Below are 18,222 nucleotides of genomic sequence, written 5' to 3'. Positions count from 1 at the left end.
CACCCAATTTTTTTATTGGCTGTGCCAAAAAAAAGCAGTTTTCTATGCATTTCAGGGGTACTGTGGGGTTTTTTGAACCCCCAATTTTTTTGACCTTTCTAGCGATTTGACCTTTGACCTTTTGACCTTTGACCTTTTGACCTTTGACCTTTCTAGCGTTTTGGCCAAAAAAAAAGCAGTTTTCTATGCATTTCAGGGGTACTGTGGGGTTTTTTGAACCCCCAATTTTTTTATTGGCTGTGCCAAAAAAAAAACAGTTTTCTATGCATTTCAGGGGTACTGTGGGGTTTTTTGAACCCCCAATTTTAAGCAGTTTTCTATGCATTTCAGGGGTACTGTGGGTTTTTTTTAACCCCCAATTTTTTTATTGGCTGTGCAAAAAAAAAGCAGTTTTCTATGCATTTCAGGGGTACTGTGGGGGTTTTTGAACCCCCAATTTTTTTATTGGCTGTGCCAAAAAAAAGCAGTTTTCTATGCATTTCAGGGGTACTGTGGGGTTTTTTGAACCCCCAATTTTTGTATTGGCTGTGCCAAAAAAAAGCAGTTTTCTATGCATTTCAGGGGTACTGTGGGGTTTTTTTTGAACCCCCAATTTTTTTGACCTTTCTAGCGATTTGACCTTTGACCTTTTGACCTTTTGACCTTTGACCTTTTGACCTTTGACCTTTCTAGCGTTTTGGCAAAAAAAAAGCAGTTTTCTATGCATTTCAGGGGTACTGTGGGGTTTTTTTAACCCCCAATTTTTTTATTGGCTGTGCCAAAAAAAGCAGTTTTCTATGCATTTCAGGGGTACTGTGGGGTTTTTTTGTACCCCCAATTTGTTTGACCTTTCTAGCGATTTGACCTTTGACCTTTTGACCTTTGACCTTTTGACCTTTGACCTTTCTAGCGTTTTGGCCAAAAAAAAAGCAGTTTTCTATGCATTTCAGGGGTACTGTGGGGTTTTTTGAACCCCCAATTTTTTTATTGGCTGTGCCAAAAAAAAAACAGTTTTCTATGCATTTCAGGGGTACTGTGGGGTTTTTTGAACCCCCAATTTTAAGCAGTTTTCTATGCATTTCAGGGGTACTGTGGGGTTTTTTTAACCCCCAATTTTTTTATTGGCTGTGCAAAAAAAAAGCAGTTTTCTATGCATTTCAGGGGTACTGTGGGGGTTTTTGAACCCCCAATTTTTTTATTGGCTGTGCCAAAAAAAAGCAGTTTTCTATGCATTTCAGGGGTACTGTGGGGTTTTTTGAACCCCCAATTTTTGTATTTTGCTGTGCCAAAAAAAAGCAGTTTTCTATGCATTTCAGGGGTACTGTGGGGTTTTTTTTGAACCCCCAATTTTTTTGACCTTTCTAGCGATTTGACCTTTGACCTTTTGACCTTTTGACCTTTGACCTTTTGACCTTTGACCTTTCTAGCGTTTTGGCCAAAAAAAAGCAGTTTTCTATGCATTTCAGGGGTACTGTGGGGTTTTTTTAACCCCCAATTTTTTTATTGGCTGTGCCAAAAAAAGCAGTTTTCTATGCATTTCAGGGGTACTGTGGGGTTTTTTTGTACCCCCAATTTGTTTGACCTTTCTAGCGATTTGACCTTTGACCTTTTGACCTTTGACCTTTTGACCTTTGACCTTTTGACCTTTGACCTTTCTAGCGTTTTGGCCAAAAAAAAGCAGTTTTCTATGCATTTCAGGGGTACTGTGGGGTTTTTTGAACCCCCAATTTTTTTATTGGCTGTGCCAAAAAAAAGCAGTTTTCTATGCATTTCAGGGGTACTGTGGGGTTTTTTTAACCCCCAATTTTTTTATTGGCTGTGCCAAAAAAAAGCAGTTTTCTATGCATTTCAGGGGTACTGTGGGGTTTTTTGAACCCCCAATTTTTTTATTGGCTGTGCCAAAAAAAAGCAGTTTTCTATGCATTTCAGGGGTACTGTGGGGTTTTTTGAACCCCCAATTTTAAGCAGTTTTCTATGCATTTCAGGGGTACTGTGGGTTTTTTTTAACCCCCAATTTTTTTATTGGCTGTGCCAAAAAAAAAGCAGTTTTCTATGCATTTCAGGGGTACTGTGGGGTTTTTTGAACCCCCAATTTTTGTATTGGCTGTGCCAAAAAAAAGCAGTTTTCTATGCATTTCAGGGGTACTGTGGGGTTTTTTGAACCCCCAATTTTAAGCAGTTTTCTATGCATTTCAGGGGTACTGTGGGGTTTTTTTAACCCCCAATTTTTTTATTGGCTGTGCCAAAAAAAAGCAGTTTTCTATGCATTTCAGGGGTACTGTGGGGTTTTTTGAACCCCCAATTTTTTTATTGGCTGTGCCAAAAAAAAGCAGTTTTCTATGCATTTCAGGGGTACTGTGGGGTTTTTTGAACCCCCAATTTTTTTATTGGCTGTGCCAAAAAAAAGCAGTTTTCTATGCATTTCAGGGGTACTGTGGGGTTTTTTGAACCCCCAATTTTTGTATTGGCTGTGCCAAAAAAAAGCAGTTTTCTATGCATTTCAGGGGTACTGTGGGGTTTTTTGAACCCCCAATTTTAAGCAGTTTTCTATGCATTTCAGGGGTACTGTGGGGTTTTTTTAACCCCCAATTTTTTTATTGGCTGTGCCAAAAAAAAGCAGTTTTCTATGCATTTCAGGGGTACTGTGGGGTTTTTTGAACCCCCAATTTTTTTATTGGCTGTGCCAAAAAAAAGCAGTTTTCTATGCATTTCAGGGGTACTGTGGGGTTTTTTGAACCCCCCATTTTTGTATTGGCTGTGCCAAAAAAAAGCAGTTTTCTATGCATTTCAGGGGTACTGTGGGGTTTTTTGAACCCCCAATTTTAAGCAGTTTTCTATGCATTTCAGGGGTACTGTGGGGTTTTTTTAACCCCCAATTTTTTTATTGGCTGTGCCAAAAAAAAGCAGTTTTCTATGCATTTCAGGGGTACTGTGGGGTTTTTTTAACCCCCAATTTTTGTATTGGCTGTGCCAAAAAAAAGCAGTTTTCTATGCATTTCAGGGGTACTGTGGGGTTTTTTGAACCCCCAATTTTTTTATTGGCTGTGCCAAAAAAAAGCAGTTTTCTATGCATTTCAGGGGTACTGTGGGGTTTTTTGAACACCCAATTTTTTTATTGGCTGTGCCAAAAAAAAGCAGTTTTCTATGCATTTCAGGGGTACTGTGGGGTTTTTTGAACCCCCAATTTTTTTGACCTTTCTAGCGATTTGACCTTTGACCTTTTGACCTTTGACCTTTTGACCTTTGACCTTTCTAGCGTTTTGGCCAAAAAAAGCAGTTTTCTATGCATTTCAGGGGTACTGTGGGGTTTTTTGAACCCCCAATTTTTTTATTGGCTATGCCAAAAAAAAACAGTTTTCTATGCATTTCAGGGGTACTGTGGGGTTTTTTGAACCCCCAATTTTAAGCAGTTTTCTATGCATTTCAGGGGTACTGTGGGTTTTTTTTAATCCCCAATTTTTTTATTGGCTGTGCAAAAAAAAAGCAGTTTTCTATGCATTTCAGGGGTACTGTGGGGTTTTTTGAACCCCCAATTTTTTTATTGGCTGTGCCAAAAAAAAGCAGTTTTCTATGCATTTCAGGGGTACTGTGGGGTTTTTTGAACCCCCAATTTTTGTATTGGCTGTGCCAAAAAAAAGCAGTTTTCTATGCATTTCAGGGGTACTGTGGGGTTTTTTTGTACCCCCAATTTGTTTGACCTTTCTAGCGATTTGACCTTTGACCTTTTGACCCTTGACCTTTTGACCTTTGACCTTTTGACCTTTGACCTTTCTAGCGTTTTGGCCAAAAAAAAAGCAGTTTTCTATGCATTTCAGGGGTACTGTGGGGTTTTTTGAACCCCCAATTTCTTTATTGGCTGTGCCAAAAAAAAGCAGTTTTCTATGCATTTCAGGGGTACTGTGGGTTTTTTTTAACCCCCAATTTTTTTATTGGCTGTGCCAAAAAAAAGCAGTTTTCTATGCATTTCAGGGGTACTGTGGGGTTTTTTGAACCCCCAATTTTTTTATTGGCTGTGCCAAAAAAAAGCAGTTTTCTATGCATTTCAGGGGTACTGTGGGGTTTTTTGAACCCCCAATTTTTTTATTGGCTGTGCCAAAAAAAAGCAGTTTTCTATGCATTTCAGGGGTACTGTGGGGTTTTTTTGAACCCCCAATTTTTTTGACCTTTCTAGCGATTTGACCTTTGACCTTTTGACCTTTGACCTTTTGACCTTTGACCTTTTGACCTTTGACCTTTTTTTGAACCCCCAATTTTTTTATTGGCTGTGCCAAAAAAAAGCAGTTTTCTATGCATTTCAGGGGTACTGTGGGGTTTTTTGAACCCCCAATTTTTTTATTGGCTGTGCCAAAAAAAAGCAGTTTTCTATGCATTTCAGGGGTACTGTGGGGTTTTTTGAACCCCCAATTTTTTTATTGGCTGTGCCAAAAAAAAGCAGTTTTCTATGCATTTCAGGGGTACTGTGGGGTTTTTTGAACCCCCAATTCTTTTATTGGCTGTGCCAAAAAAAAAGCAGTTTTCTATGCATTTCAGGGGTACTGTGGGGTTTTTTGAACCCCCAATTTTTTTATTGGCTGTGCCAAAAAAAAGCAGTTTTCTATGCATTTCAGGGGTACTGTGGGGTTTTTTGAACCCCCAATTTTTTTATTGGCTGTGCCAAAAAAAAGCAGTTTTCTATGCATTTCAGGGGTACTGTGGGGTTTTTTGAACCCCCAATTTTTGTATTGGCTGTGCCAAAAAAAAAGCAGTTTTCTATGCATTTCAGGGGTACTGTGGGGTTTTTTGAACCCCCAATTTTTTTATTGGCTGTGCCAAAAAAAAGCAGTTTTCTATGCATTTCAGGGGTACTGTGGGGTTTTTTGAACCCCCAATTTTTTTATTGGCTGTGCCAAAAAAAAGCAGTTTTCTATGCATTTCAGGGGTACTGTGGGTTTTTTTGAATCCCCAATTTTTTTATTGGCTGTGCCAAAAAAAAGCAGTTTTCTATGCATTTCAGGGGTACTGTGGGGTTTTTTGAACCCCCAATTTTTGTATTGGCTGTTCCAAAAAAAAGCAGTTTTCTATGCATTTCAGGGGTACTGTGGGGTTTTTTGAACCCCCAATTTTTTTATTGGCTGTGCCAAAAAAAAGCAGTTTTCTATGCATTTCAGGGGTACTGTGGGGGTTTTTTGAACCCCCAATTTTTTTGACCTTTCTAGCGATTTGACCTTTGACCTTTTGACCTTTGACCTTTTGACCTTTGACCTTTTGACCTTTGACCTTTTTTTGAACCCCCAATTTTTTTATTGGCTGTGCCAAAAAAAGCAGTTTTCTATGCATTTCAGGGGTACTGTGGGGTTTTTTGAACCCCCAATTTTTTTATTGGCTGTGCCAAAAAAAAGCAGTTTTCTATGCATTTCAGGGGTACTGTGGGGTTTTTTTAACCCCCAATTTTTTTATTGGCTGTGCCAAAAAAAAGCAGTTTTCTATGCATTTCAGGGGTACTGTGGGGTTTTTTGAACCCCCAATTTTTTTATTGGCTGTGCCAAAAAAAAGCAGTTTTCTATGCATTTCAGGGGTACTGTGGGGTTTTTTGAACCCCCAATTTTTTTATTGGCTGTGCCAAAAAAAAGCAGTTTTCTATGCATTTCAGGGGTACTGTGGGGTTTTTTGAACCCCCAATTTTTTCATTGGCTGTGCCAAAAAAAAGCAGTTTTCTATGCATTTCAGGGGTACTGTGGGGTTTTTTTAACCAATTTTTTGACCTTTCTAGCGATTTGACCTTTGACCTTTTGACCTTTGACCTTTCTAGCGTTTTGACCTTTGACGTTTTGATTTTTAACCTTTCTAGCGATTTGACCTTTGACCTTTTGACCTTTGACCTTTTGACCTTTGACCTTTCTAGCGTTTTGGCCAAAAAAAAGCAGTTTTCTATGCATTTCAGGGGTACTGTGGGGTTTTTTTAACCAATTTTTTGACCTTTCTAGCGATTTGACCTTTGACCTTTTGACCTTTGACCTTTCTAGCGTTTTGACCTTTGACGTTTTGATTTTTAACCTTTCTAGCGATTTGACCTTTGACCTTTTGACCTTTGACCTTTTGACCTTTGACCTTTCTAGCGTTTTGGCCAAAAAAAAGCAGTTTTCTATGCATTTCAGGGGTACTGTGGGGTTTTTTTAACCCCCAATTTTTTTATTGGCTGTGCCAAAAAAAAAGCAGTTTTCTATGCATTTCAGGGGTACTGTGGGGTTTTTTGAACCCCCAATTTTTTTATTGGCTGTGCCAAAAAAAAGCAGTTTTCTATGCATTTCAGGGGTACTGTGGGGTTTTTTGAACCCCCAATTTTTGTATTGGCTGTGCCAAAAAAAAGCAGTTTTCTATGCATTTCAGGGGTACTGTGGGGTTTTTTGAACCCCCAATTTTAAGCAGTTTTCTATGCATTTCAGGGGTACTGTGGGTTTTTTTTAACCCCCAATTTTTTTATTGACTGTGCCAAAAAAAAGCAGTTTTCTATGCATTTCAGGGGTACTGTGGGGTTTTTTGAACCCCAAATTTTTGTATTGGCTGTGCCAAAAAAAAGAAGTTTTCTATGCATTTCAGGGGTACTGTGGGGTTTTTTGAACCCCCAATTTTTTTATTGGCTGTGCCAAAAAAAAGCAGTTTTCTATGCATTTCAGGGGTACTGTGGGGTTTTTTTGAACCCCCAATTTTTTTGACCTTTCTAGCGATTTGACCTTTGACCTTTTGACCTTTGACCTTTTGACCTTTGACCTTTTTTTGAACCCCCAATTTTTTTATTGGCTGTGCCAAAAAAAAGCAGTTTTCTATGCATTTCAGGGGTACTGTGGGGTTTTTTGAACCCCCAATTTTTTTATTGGCTGTGCCAAAAAAAAGCAGTTTTCTATGCATTTCAGGGGTACTGTGGGGTTTTTTGAACCCCCAATTTTTTTATTGGCTGTGCCAAAAAAAAGCAGTTTTCTATGCATTTCAGGGGTACTGTGGGGGTTTTTGAACCCCCAATTTTTGTATTGGCTGTGCAAAAAAAAAGCAGTTTTCCATGCATTTCAGGGGTACTGTGGGGTTTTTTGAACCCCCAATTTTTTTATTGGCTGTGCCAAAAAAAAGCAGTTTTCTATGCATTTCAGGGGTACTGTGGGGTTTTTTGAACCCCCAATTTTTTTATTGGCTGTGCCAAAAAAAAGCAGTTTTCTATGCATTTCAGGGGTACTGTGGGGTTTTTTGAACCCCCAATTTTTTTATTGGCTGTGCCAAAAAAAAGAAGCAGTTTTCTATGCATTTCAGGGGTGCTGTGGGGTTTTTTGAACCCCCAATTTTTTTATTGGCTGTGCCAAAAAAAAGCAGTTTTCTATGCATTTCAGGGGTACTGTGGGGTTTTTTGAACCCCCAATTTTTTTATTGGCTGTGCCAAAAAAAAGCAGTTTTCTATGCATTTCAGGGGTACTGTGGGGTTTTTTGAAACCCCAATTTTTGTATTGGCTGTGCCAAAAAAAAGCAGTTTTCTATGCATTTCAGGGGTACTGTGGGGTTTTTTGAACCCCCAATTTTTTTATTGGCTGTGCCAAAAAAAAGCAGTTTTCTATGCATTTCAGGGGTACTGTGGGGTTTTTTGAACCCCCAATTTTTTTATTGGCTGTGCCAAAAAAAAGCAGTTTTCTATGCATTTCAGGGGTACTGTGGGGTTTTTTTAACCAATTTTTTGACCTTTCTAGCGATTTGACCTTTGACGTTTTGATTTTTAACCTTTCTAGTGATTTGACCTTTGACCTTTTGACCTTTGACCTTTTGACCTTTGACCTTTTGACCTTTGACCTTTCTAGCGTTTTGGCCAAAAAAAAGCAGTTTTCTATGCATTTCAGGGGTACTGTGGGGTTTTTTTAACCCCCAATTTTTTTATTGGCTGTGCCAAAAAAAAGCAGTTTTCTATGCATTTCAGGGGTACTGTGGGGTTTTTTGAACCCCCAATTTTTTTATTGGCTGTGCCAAAAAAAAAGCAGTTTTCTATGCATTTCAGGGGTACTGTGGGGTTTTTTGAACCCCCAATTTTTGTATTGGCTGTGCCAAAAAAAAGCAGTTTTCTATGCATTTCAGGGGTACTGTGGGGTTTTTTGAACCCCCAATTTTTTTATTGGCTGTGCCAAAAAAAAGCAGTTTTCTATGCATTTCAGGGGTACTGTGGGGTTTTTTGAACCCCCAATTTTTTTATTGGCTGTGCCAAAAAAAAGCAGTTTTCTATGCATTTCAGGGGTACTGTGGGGTTTTTTGAACCCCCAATTTTTTTATTGGCTGTGCCAAAAAAAAGCAGTTTTCTATGCATTTCAGGGGTACTGTGGGGTTTTTTGAACCCCCAATTTTAAGCAGTTTTCTATGCATTTCAGGGGTACTGTGGTTTTTTTTTAACCCCCAATTTTTTTATTGGCTGTGCAAAAAAAAAAGCAGTTTTCTATGCATTTCAGGGGTACTGTGGGGTTTTTTGAACCCCCAATTTTTTTATTGGCTGTGCCAAAAAAAAGCAGTTTTCTATGCATTTCAGGGGTACTGTGGGGTTTTTTGAACCCCCAATTTTTGTATTGGCTGTGCCAAAAAAAAGCAGTTTTCTATGCATTTCAGGGGTACTGTGGGGTTTTTTGAACCCCCAATTTTAAGCAGTTTTCTATGCATTTCAGGGGTACTGTGGGGTTTTTTGAACCCCCAATTTTTTTATTGGCTGTGCCAAAAAAAAAAAGCAGTTTTCTATGCATTTCAGGGGTGCTGTGGGGTTTTTTGAACCCCCAATTTTTTTATTGGCTGTGCCAAAAAAAAGCAGTTTTCTATGCATTTCAGGGGTACTGTGGGGTTTTTTGAACCCCCAATTTTTTTATTGGCTGTGCCAAAAAAAAGCAGTTTTCTATGCATTTCAGGGGTACTGTGGGGTTTTTTGAAACCCCAATTTTTGTATTGGCTGTGCCAAAAAAAAGCAGTTTTCTATGCATTTCAGGGGTACTGTGGGGTTTTTTGAACCCCCAATTTTAAGCAGTTTTCTATGCATTTCAGGGGTACTGTGGGGTTTTTTGAACCCCCAATTTTTGTATTGGCTGTGCAAAAAAAAAGCAGTTTTCTATGCATTTCAGGGGTACTGTGGGGTTTTTTGAACCCCCAATTTTTGTATTGGCTGTGCCAAAAAAAAGCAGTTTTCTATGCATTTCAGGGGTACTGTGGGTTTTTTTTGTACCCCCAATTTGTTTGACCTTTCTAGCGATTTGACCTTTGACCTTTTGACCTTTGACCTTTTGACCTTTGACCTTTTGACCTTTGACCTTTCTAGCGTTTTGGCCAAAAAAAAGCAGTTTTCTATGCATTTCAGGGGTACTGTGGGGTTTTTTGAACCCCCAATTTTTGTATTGGCTGTGCCAAAAAAAAGCAGTTTTCTATGCATTTCAGGGGTACTGTGGGGTTTTTTTAACCCCCAATTTTTTTATTGGCTGTGCCAAAAAAAAGCAGTTTTCTATGCATTTCAGGGGTACTGTGGGGTTTTTTGAACCCCCAATTTTTTTATTGGCTGTGCCAAAAAAAAGCAGTTTTCTATGCATTTCAGGGGTACTGTGGGGTTTTTTGAACCCCCAATTTTTTTATTGGCTGTGCCAAAAAAAAAGCAGTTTTCTATGCATTTCAGGGGTACTGTGGGGTTTTTTGAACCCCCAATTTTAAGCAGTTTTCTATGCATTTCAGGGGTACTGTGGGTTTTTTTTAACCCCCAATTTTTTTATTGGCTGTGCCAAAAAAAAAGCAGTTTTCTATGCATTTCAGGGGTACTGTGGGGTTTTTTGAACCCCCAATTTTTTTATTGGCTGTGCCAAAAAAAAGCAGTTTTCTATGCATTTCAGGGGTACTGTGGGGTTTTTTGAACCCCCAATTTTTGTATTGGCTGTGCCAAAAAAAAGCAGTTTTCTATGCATTTCAGGGGTACTGTGGGGTTTTTTGAACCCCCAATTTTAAGCAGTTTTCTATGCATTTCAGGGGTACTGTGGGTTTTTTTTAACCCCCAATTTTTTTATTGGCTGTGCCAAAAAAAAGCAGTTTTCTATGCATTTCAGGGGTACTGTGGGGTTTTTTGAACCCCCAATTTTTGTATTGGCTGTGCCAAAAAAAAGCAGTTTTCTATGCATTTCAGGGGTACTGTGGGGTTTTTTGAACCCCCAATTTTTTTATTGGCTGTGCCAAAAAAAAGCAGTTTTCTATGCATTTCAGGGGTACTGTGGGGTTTTTTGAACACCCAATTTTTTTATTGGCTGTGCCAAAAAAAAGCAGTTTTCTATGCATTTCAGGGGTACTGTGGGGTTTTTTGAACCCCCAATTTTTTTATTGGCTGTGCCAAAAAAAAGCAGTTTTCTATGCATTTCAGGGGTACTGTGGGGTTTTTTTAACACCCAATTTTTTTATTGGCTGTGCCAAAAAAAAGCAGTTTTCTATGCATTTCAGGGGTACTGTGGGGTTTTTTGAACCCCCAATTTTTTTGACCTTTCTAGCGATTTGACCTTTGACCTTTTGACCTTTGACCTTTTGACCTTTGACCTTTCTAGCGTTTTGGCCAAAAAAAAGCAGTTTTCTATGCATTTCAGGGGTACTGTGGGGTTTTTTGAACCCCCAATTTTTTTATTGGCTGTGCCAAAAAAAAACAGTTTTCTATGCATTTCAGGGGTACTGTGGGGTTTTTTGAACCCCCAATTTTAAGCAGTTTTCTATGCATTTCAGGGGTACTGTGGGTTTTTTTTAACCCCCAATTTTTTTATTGGCTGTGCAAAAAAAAAGCAGTTTTCTATGCATTTCAGGGGTACTGTGGGGTTTTTTGAACCCCCAATTTTTTTATTGGCTGTGCCAAAAAAAAGCAGTTTTCTATGCATTTCAGGGGTACTGTGGGGTTTTTTTAACCCCCAATTTTTGTATTGGCTGTGCCAAAAAAAAGCAGTTTTCTATGCATTTCAGGGGTACTGTGGGGTTTTTTTGTACCCCCAATTTGTTTGACCTTTCTAGCGATTTGACCTTTGACCTTTTGACCCTTGACCTTTTGACCTTTGACCTTTTGACCTTTGACCTTTCTAGCGTTTTGGCCAAAAAAAAAGCAGTTTTCTATGCATTTCAGGGGTACTGTGGGGTTTTTTGAACCCCCAATTTTTTTATTGGCTGTGCCAAAAAAAAGCAGTTTTCTATGCATTTCAGGGGTACTGTGGGTTTTTTTTAACCCCCAATTTTTTTATTGGCTGTGCCAAAAAAAAGCAGTTTTCTATGCATTTCAGGGGTACTGTGGGGTTTTTTGAACCCCCAATTTTTTTATTGGCTGTGCCAAAAAAAAGCAGTTTTCTATGCATTTCAGGGGTACTGTGGGGTTTTTTGAACCCCCAATTTTTTTATTGGCTGTGCCAAAAAAAAGCAGTTTTCTATGCATTTCAGGGGTACTGTGGGGTTTTTTTGAACCCCCAATTTTTTTGACCTTTCTAGCGATTTGACCTTTGACCTTTTGACCTTTGACCTTTTGACCTTTGACCTTTTGACCTTTGACCTTTTTTTGAACCCCCAATTTTTTTATTGGCTGTGCCAAAAAAAAAGCAGTTTTCTATGCATTTCAGGGGTACTGTGGGGTTTTTTTAACCCCCAATTTTTTTATTGGCTGTGCCAAAAAAAAGCAGTTTTCTATGCATTTCAGGGGTACTGTGGGGTTTTTTGAACCCCCAATTTTTTTATTGGCTGTGCCAAAAAAAAGCAGTTTTCTATGCATTTCAGGGGTACTGTGGGGTTTTTTGAACCCCCAATTCTTTTATTGGCTGTGCCAAAAAAAAGCAGTTTTCTATGCATTTCAGGGGTACTGTGGGGTTTTTTGAACCCCCAATTTTTTTATTGGCTGTGCCAAAAAATAGCAGTTTTCTATGCATTTCAGGGGTACTGTGGGGTTTTTTGAACCCCCAATTTTTTTATTGGCTGTGCCAAAAAAAAGCAGTTTTCTATGCATTTCAGGGGTACTGTGGGGTTTTTTGAACCCCCAATTTTTGTATTGGCTGTGCCAAAAAAAAGCAGTTTTCTATGCATTTCAGGGGTACTGTGGGGTTTTTTGAACCCCCAATTTTTTTATTGGCTGTGCCAAAAAAAAGCAGTTTTCTATGCATTTCAGGGGTACTGTGGGGTTTTTTGAACCCCCAATTTTTTTATTGGCTGTGCCAAAAAAAAGCAGTTTTCTATGCATTTCAGGGGTACTGTGGGGTTTTTTGAACCCCCAATTTTTGTATTGGCTGTGCCAAAAAAACCAGTTTTCTATGCATTTCAGGGGTACTGTGGGGTTTTTTGAACCCCCAATTCTTTTATTGGCTGTGCCAAAAAAAAGCAGTTTTCTATGCATTTCAGGGGTACTGTGGGGTTTTTTGAACCCCCAATTTTTTTATTGGCTGTGCCAAAAAATAGCAGTTTTCTATGCATTTCAGGGGTACTGTGGGGTTTTTTGAACCCCCAATTTTTGTATTGGCTGTGCCAAAAAAAAGCAGTTTTCTATGCATTTCAGGGGTACTGTGGGGTTTTTTGAACCCCCAATTTTTGTATTGGCTGTGCCAAAAAAAAGCAGTTTTCTATGCATTTCAGGGGTACTGTGGGGTTTTTTGAACCCCCAATTTTTTTATTGGCTGTGCCAAAAAAAAGCAGTTTTCTATGCATTTCAGGGGTACTGTGGGGTTTTTTGAACCCCCAATTTTTTTATTGGCTGTGCCAAAAAAAAGCAGTTTTCTATGCATTTCAGGGGTACTGTGGGGTTTTTTGAATCCCCAATTTTTTTATTGGCTGTGCCAAAAAAAAGCAGTTTTCTATGCATTTCAGGGGTAATGTGGGGTTTTTTGAACCCCCAATTTTTGTATTGGCTGTGCCAAAAAAAAGCAGTTTTCTATGCATTTCAGGGGTACTGTGGGGTTTTTTGAACCCCCAATTTTTTTATTGGCTGTGCCAAAAAAAAGCAGTTTTCTATGCATTTCAGGGGTACTGTGGGTTTTTTTTGAACCCCCAATTTTTTTGACCTTTCTAGCGATTTGACCTTTGACCTTTTGACCTTTGACCTTTTGACCTTTGACCTTTTGACCTTTGACCTTTTTTTGAACCCCCAATTTTTGTATTGGCTGTGCCAAAAAAAAGCAGTTTTCTATGCATTTCAGGGGTACTGTGGGGTTTTTTGAACCCCCAATTTTTTTATTGGCTGTGCCAAAAAAAAGCAGTTTTCTATGCATTTCAGGGGTACTGTGGGGTTTTTTGAACCCCCAATTTTTTTATTGGCTGTGCCAAAAAAAAGCAGTTTTCTATGCATTTCAGGGGTACTGTGGGGTTTTTTGAACCCCCAATTTTTTTATTGGCTGTGCCAAAAAAAAGCAGTTTTCGATGCATTTCAGGGGTACTGTGGGGTTTTTTGAACCCCCAATTTTAAGCAGTTTTCTATGCATTTCAGGGGTACTGTGGGGTTTTTTTAACCCCCAATTTTTTTATTGGCTGTGCCAAAAAAAAAGCAGTTTTCTATGCATTTCAGGGGTACTGTGGGGTTTTTTGAACCCCCAATTTTTTTATTGGCTGTGCCAAAAAGAAGCAGTTTTCTATGCATTTCAGGGGTACTGTGGGGTTTTTTGAACCCCCAATTTTTTTATTGGCTGTGCCAAAAAAAAGCAGTTTTCTATGCATTTCAGGGGTACTGTGGGGTTTTTTGAACCCCCAATTTTTTTATTGGCTGTGCCAAAAAAAAAAGCAGTTTTCTATGCATTTCAGGGGTGCTGTGGGGTTTTTTGAACCCCCAATTTTTGTATTGGCTGTGCCAAAAAAAAGCAGTTTTCTATGCATTTCAGGGGTACTGTGGGGTTTTTTGAACCCCCAATTTTTTTATTGGCTGTGCCAAAAAAAAGCAGTTTTCTATGCATTTCAGGGGTACTGTGGGGTTTTTTGAACCCCCAATTTTTGTATTGGCTGTGCCAAAAAAAAAGCAGTTTTCTATGCATTTCAGGGGTACTGTGGGGTTTTTTGAACCCCCAATTTTTGTATTGGCTGTGCCAAAAAAAAGCAGTTTTCTATGCATTTCAGGGGTACTGTGGGGTTTTTTGAACCCCCAATTTTTTTATTGGCTATGCCAAAAAAAAGCAGTTTTCTATGCATTTCAGGGGTACTGTGGGGTTTTTTTAACCAATTTTTTGACCTTTCTAGCGATTTGACCTTTGACGTTTTGATTTTTAACCTTTCTAGCGATTTGACCTTTGACCTTTTGACCTTTGACCTTTTGACCTTTGACCTTTTGACCTTTGACCTTTCTAGCGTTTTGGCCAAAAAAAAGCAATTTTCTATGCATTTCAGGGGTACTGTGGGTTTTTTTAACCCCCAATTTTTTTATTGGCTGTGCCAAAAAAAAAGCAGTTTTCTATGCATTTCAGGGGTACTGTGGGGTTTTTTGAACCCCCAATTTTTTTATTGGCTGTGCCAAAAAGAAGCAGTTTTCTATGCATTTCAGGGGTACTGTGGGGTTTTTTGAACCCCCAATTTTTTTATTGGCTGTGCCAAAAAAAAGCAGTTTTCTATGCATTTCAGGGGTACTGTGGGGTTTTTTGAACCCCCAATTTTTTTATTGGCTGTGCCAAAAAAAAGCAGTTTTTTATGCATTTCAGGGGTACTGTGGGGTTTTTTGAACCCCCAATTTTTTTATTGGCTGTGCCAAAAAAAAGCAGTTTTCTATGCATTTCAGGGGTACTGTGGGGTTTTTTGAACCCCCAATTTTTGTATTGGCCGTGCCAAAAAAACCAGTTTTCTATGCATTTCAGGGGTACTGTGGGGTTTTTTGAACCCCCAATTCTTTTATTGGCTGTGCCAAAAAAAAGCAGTTTTCTATGCATTTCAGGGGTACTGTGGGGTTTTTTGAACCCCCAATTTTTTTATTGGCTGTGCCAAAAAATAGCAGTTTTCTATGCATTTCAGGGGTACTGTGGGGTTTTTTGAACCCCCAATTTTTGTATTGGCTGTGCCAAAAAAAAGCAGTTTTCTATGCATTTCAGGGGTACTGTGGGGTTTTTTGAACCCCCAATTTTTGTATTGGCTGTGCCAAAAAAAAGCAGTTTTCTATGCATTTCAGGGGTACTGTGGGGTTTTTTGAACCCCCAATTTTTTTATTGGCTGTGCCAAAAAAAAGCAGTTTTCTATGCATTTCAGGGGTACTGTGGGGTTTTTTGAACCCCCAATTTTTTTATTGGCTGTGCCAAAAAAAAGCAGTTTTCTATGCATTTCAGGGGTACTGTGGGGTTTTTTGAATCCCCAATTTTTTTATTGGCTGTGCCAAAAAAAAGCAGTTTTCTATGCATTTCAGGGGTAATGTGGGGTTTTTTGAACCCCCAATTTTTGTATTGGCTGTGCCAAAAAAAAGCAGTTTTCTATGCATTTCAGGGGTACTGTGGGGTTTTTTGAACCCCCAATTTTTTTATTGGCTGTGCCAAAAAAAAGCAGTTTTCTATGCATTTCAGGGGTACTGTGGGGTTTTTTTGAACCCCCAATTTTTTTGACCTTTCTAGCGATTTGACCTTTGACCTTTTGACCTTTGACCTTTTGACCTTTGACCTTTTGACCTTTGACCTTTTTTTGAACCCCCAATTTTTGTATTGGCTGTGCCAAAAAAAAGCAGTTTTCTATGCATTTCAGGGGTACTGTGGGGTTTTTTGAACCCCCAATTTTTTTATTGGCTGTGCCAAAAAAAAGCAGTTTTCTATGCATTTCAGGGGTACTGTGGGGTTTTTTGAACCCCCAATTTTTTTATTGGCTGTGCCAAAAAAAAGCAGTTTTCTATGCATTTCAGGGGTACTGTGGGGTTTTTTGAACCCCCAATTTTTTTATTGGCTGTGCCAAAAAAAAGCAGTTTTCGATGCATTTCAGGGGTACTGTGGGGTTTTTTGAACCCCCAATTTTAAGCAGTTTTCTATGCATTTCAGGGGTACTGTGGGGGTTTTTTAACCCCCAATTTTTTTATTGGCTGTGCCAAAAAAAAAGCAGTTTTCTATGCATTTCAGGGGTACTGTGGGGTTTTTTGAACCCCCAATTTTTTTATTGGCTGTGCCAAAAAGAAGCAGTTTTCTATGCATTTCAGGGGTACTGTGGGGTTTTTTGAACCCCCAATTTTTTTATTGGCTGTGCCAAAAAAAAGCAGTTTTCTATGCATTTCAGGGGTACTGTGGGGTTTTTTGAACCCCCAATTTTTTTATTGGCTGTGCCAAAAAAAAAAGCAGTTTTCTATGCATTTCAGGGGTGCTGTGGGGTTTTTTGAACCCCCAATTTTTTTATTGGCTGTGCCAAAAAAAAGCAGTTTTCTATGCATTTCAGGGGTACTGTGGGGTTTTTTGAACCCCCAATTTTTTTATTGGCTGTGCCAAAAAAAAGCAGTTTTCTATGCATTTCAGGGGTACTGTGGGGTTTTTTGAACCCCCAATTTTTGTATTGGCTGTGCCAAAAAAAAGCAGTTTTCTATGCATTTCAGGGGTACTGTGGGGTTTTTTGAACCCCCAATTTTTGTATTGGCTGTGCCAAAAAAAAGCAGTTTTCTATGCATTTCAGGGGTACTGTGGGGTTTTTTGAACCCCCAATTTTTTTATTGGCTATGCCAAAAAAAAGCAGTTTTCTATGCATTTCAGGGGTACTGTGGGGTTTTTTGAACCCCCAATTTTTTTATTGGCTGTGCCAAAAAAAAGCAGTGTTCTATGCATTTCAGGGGTACTGTGGGGTTTTTTTAACCCCCAATTTTTTTATTGGCTGTGCCAAAAAAAAGCAGTTTTCTATGCATTTCAGGGGTACTGTGGGGTTTTTTGAACCCCCAATTTTTTTATTGGCTGTGCCAAAAAAAAGCAGTTTTCTATGCATTTAAGGGGTACTGTGGGGTTTTTTTAACCCCCAATTTTTGTATTGGCTGTGCCAAAAAAAAGCAGTTTTCTATGCATTTCAGGGGTACTGTGGGGTTTTTTGAACCCCCAATTTTAAGCAGTTTTCTATGCATTTCAGGGGTACTGTGGGTTTTTTTTAACCCCCAATTTTTTTATTGGCTGTGCCAAAAAAAAGCAGTTTTCTATGCATTTCAGGGGTACTGTGGGGTTTTTTGAACCCCCAATTTTTGTATTGGCTGTGCCAAAAAAAAGCAGTTTTCTATGCATTTCAGGGGTACTGTGGGGTTTTTTGAACCCCCAATTTTTGTATTGGCTGTGCCAAAAAAAAGCAGTTTTCTATGCATTTCAGGGGTACTGTGGGGTTTTTTTAACCCCCAATTTTTGTATTGGCTGTGCCAAAAAAAAGCAGTTTTCTATGCATTTCAGGGGTACTGTGGGGTTTTTTGAACCCCCAATTTTAAGCAGTTTTCTATGCATTTCAGGGGTACTGTGGGTTTTTTTTAACCCCCAATTTTTTTATTGGCTGTGCCAAAAAAAAGCAGTTTTCTATGCATTTCAGGGGTACTGTGGGGTTTTTTGAACCCCCAATTTTTGTATTGGCTGTGCCAAAAAAAAGCAGTTTTCTATGCATTTCAGGGGTACTGTGGGGTTTTTTGAACCCCCAATTTTTTTATTGGCTGTGCCAAAAAAAAGCAGTTTTCTATGCATTTCAGGGGTACTGTGGGGTTTTTTGAACACCCAATTTTTTTATTGGCTGTGCCAAAAAAAAAGCAGTTTTCTATGCATTTCAGGGGTACTGTGGGGTTTTTTGAACCCCCAATTTTTTTATTGGCTGTGCCAAAAAAAAGCAGTTTTCTATGCATTTCAGGGGTACTGTGGGGTTTTTTGAACACCCAATTTTTTTATTGGCTGTGCCAAAAAAAAGCAGTTTTCTATGCATTTCAGGGGTACTGTGGGGTTTTTTGAACCCCCAATTTTTTTGACCTTTCTAGCGATTTGACCTTTGACCTTTTGACCTTTGACCTTTTGACCTTTGACCTTTCTAGCGTTTTGGCCAAAAAAAAGCAGTTTTCTATGCATTTCAGGGGTACTGTGGGGTTTTTTGAACCCCCAATTTTTTTATTGGCTGTGCCAAAAAAAAACAGTTTTCTATGCATTTCAGGGGTACTGTGGGGTTTTTTGAACCCCCAATTTTAAGCAGTTTTCTATGCATTTCAGGGGTACTGTGGGTTTTTTTTAACCCCCAATTTTTTTATTGGCTGTGCAAAAAAAAAGCAGTTTTCTATGCATTTCAGGGGTACTGTGGGGTTTTTTGAACCCCCAATTTTTTTATTGGCTGTGCCAAAAAAAAGCA

The sequence above is a fragment of the Electrona antarctica genome (genome assembly GCF_951216825.1).
Source record: "Electrona antarctica genome assembly, chromosome: 13".
In the NCBI taxonomy this organism is placed as follows: domain Eukaryota; kingdom Metazoa; phylum Chordata; class Actinopteri; order Myctophiformes; family Myctophidae; genus Electrona; species Electrona antarctica.
The sequence above is the reverse complement of the archived record's forward strand: the minus strand, read 5'-3'. Positions refer to the sequence as shown.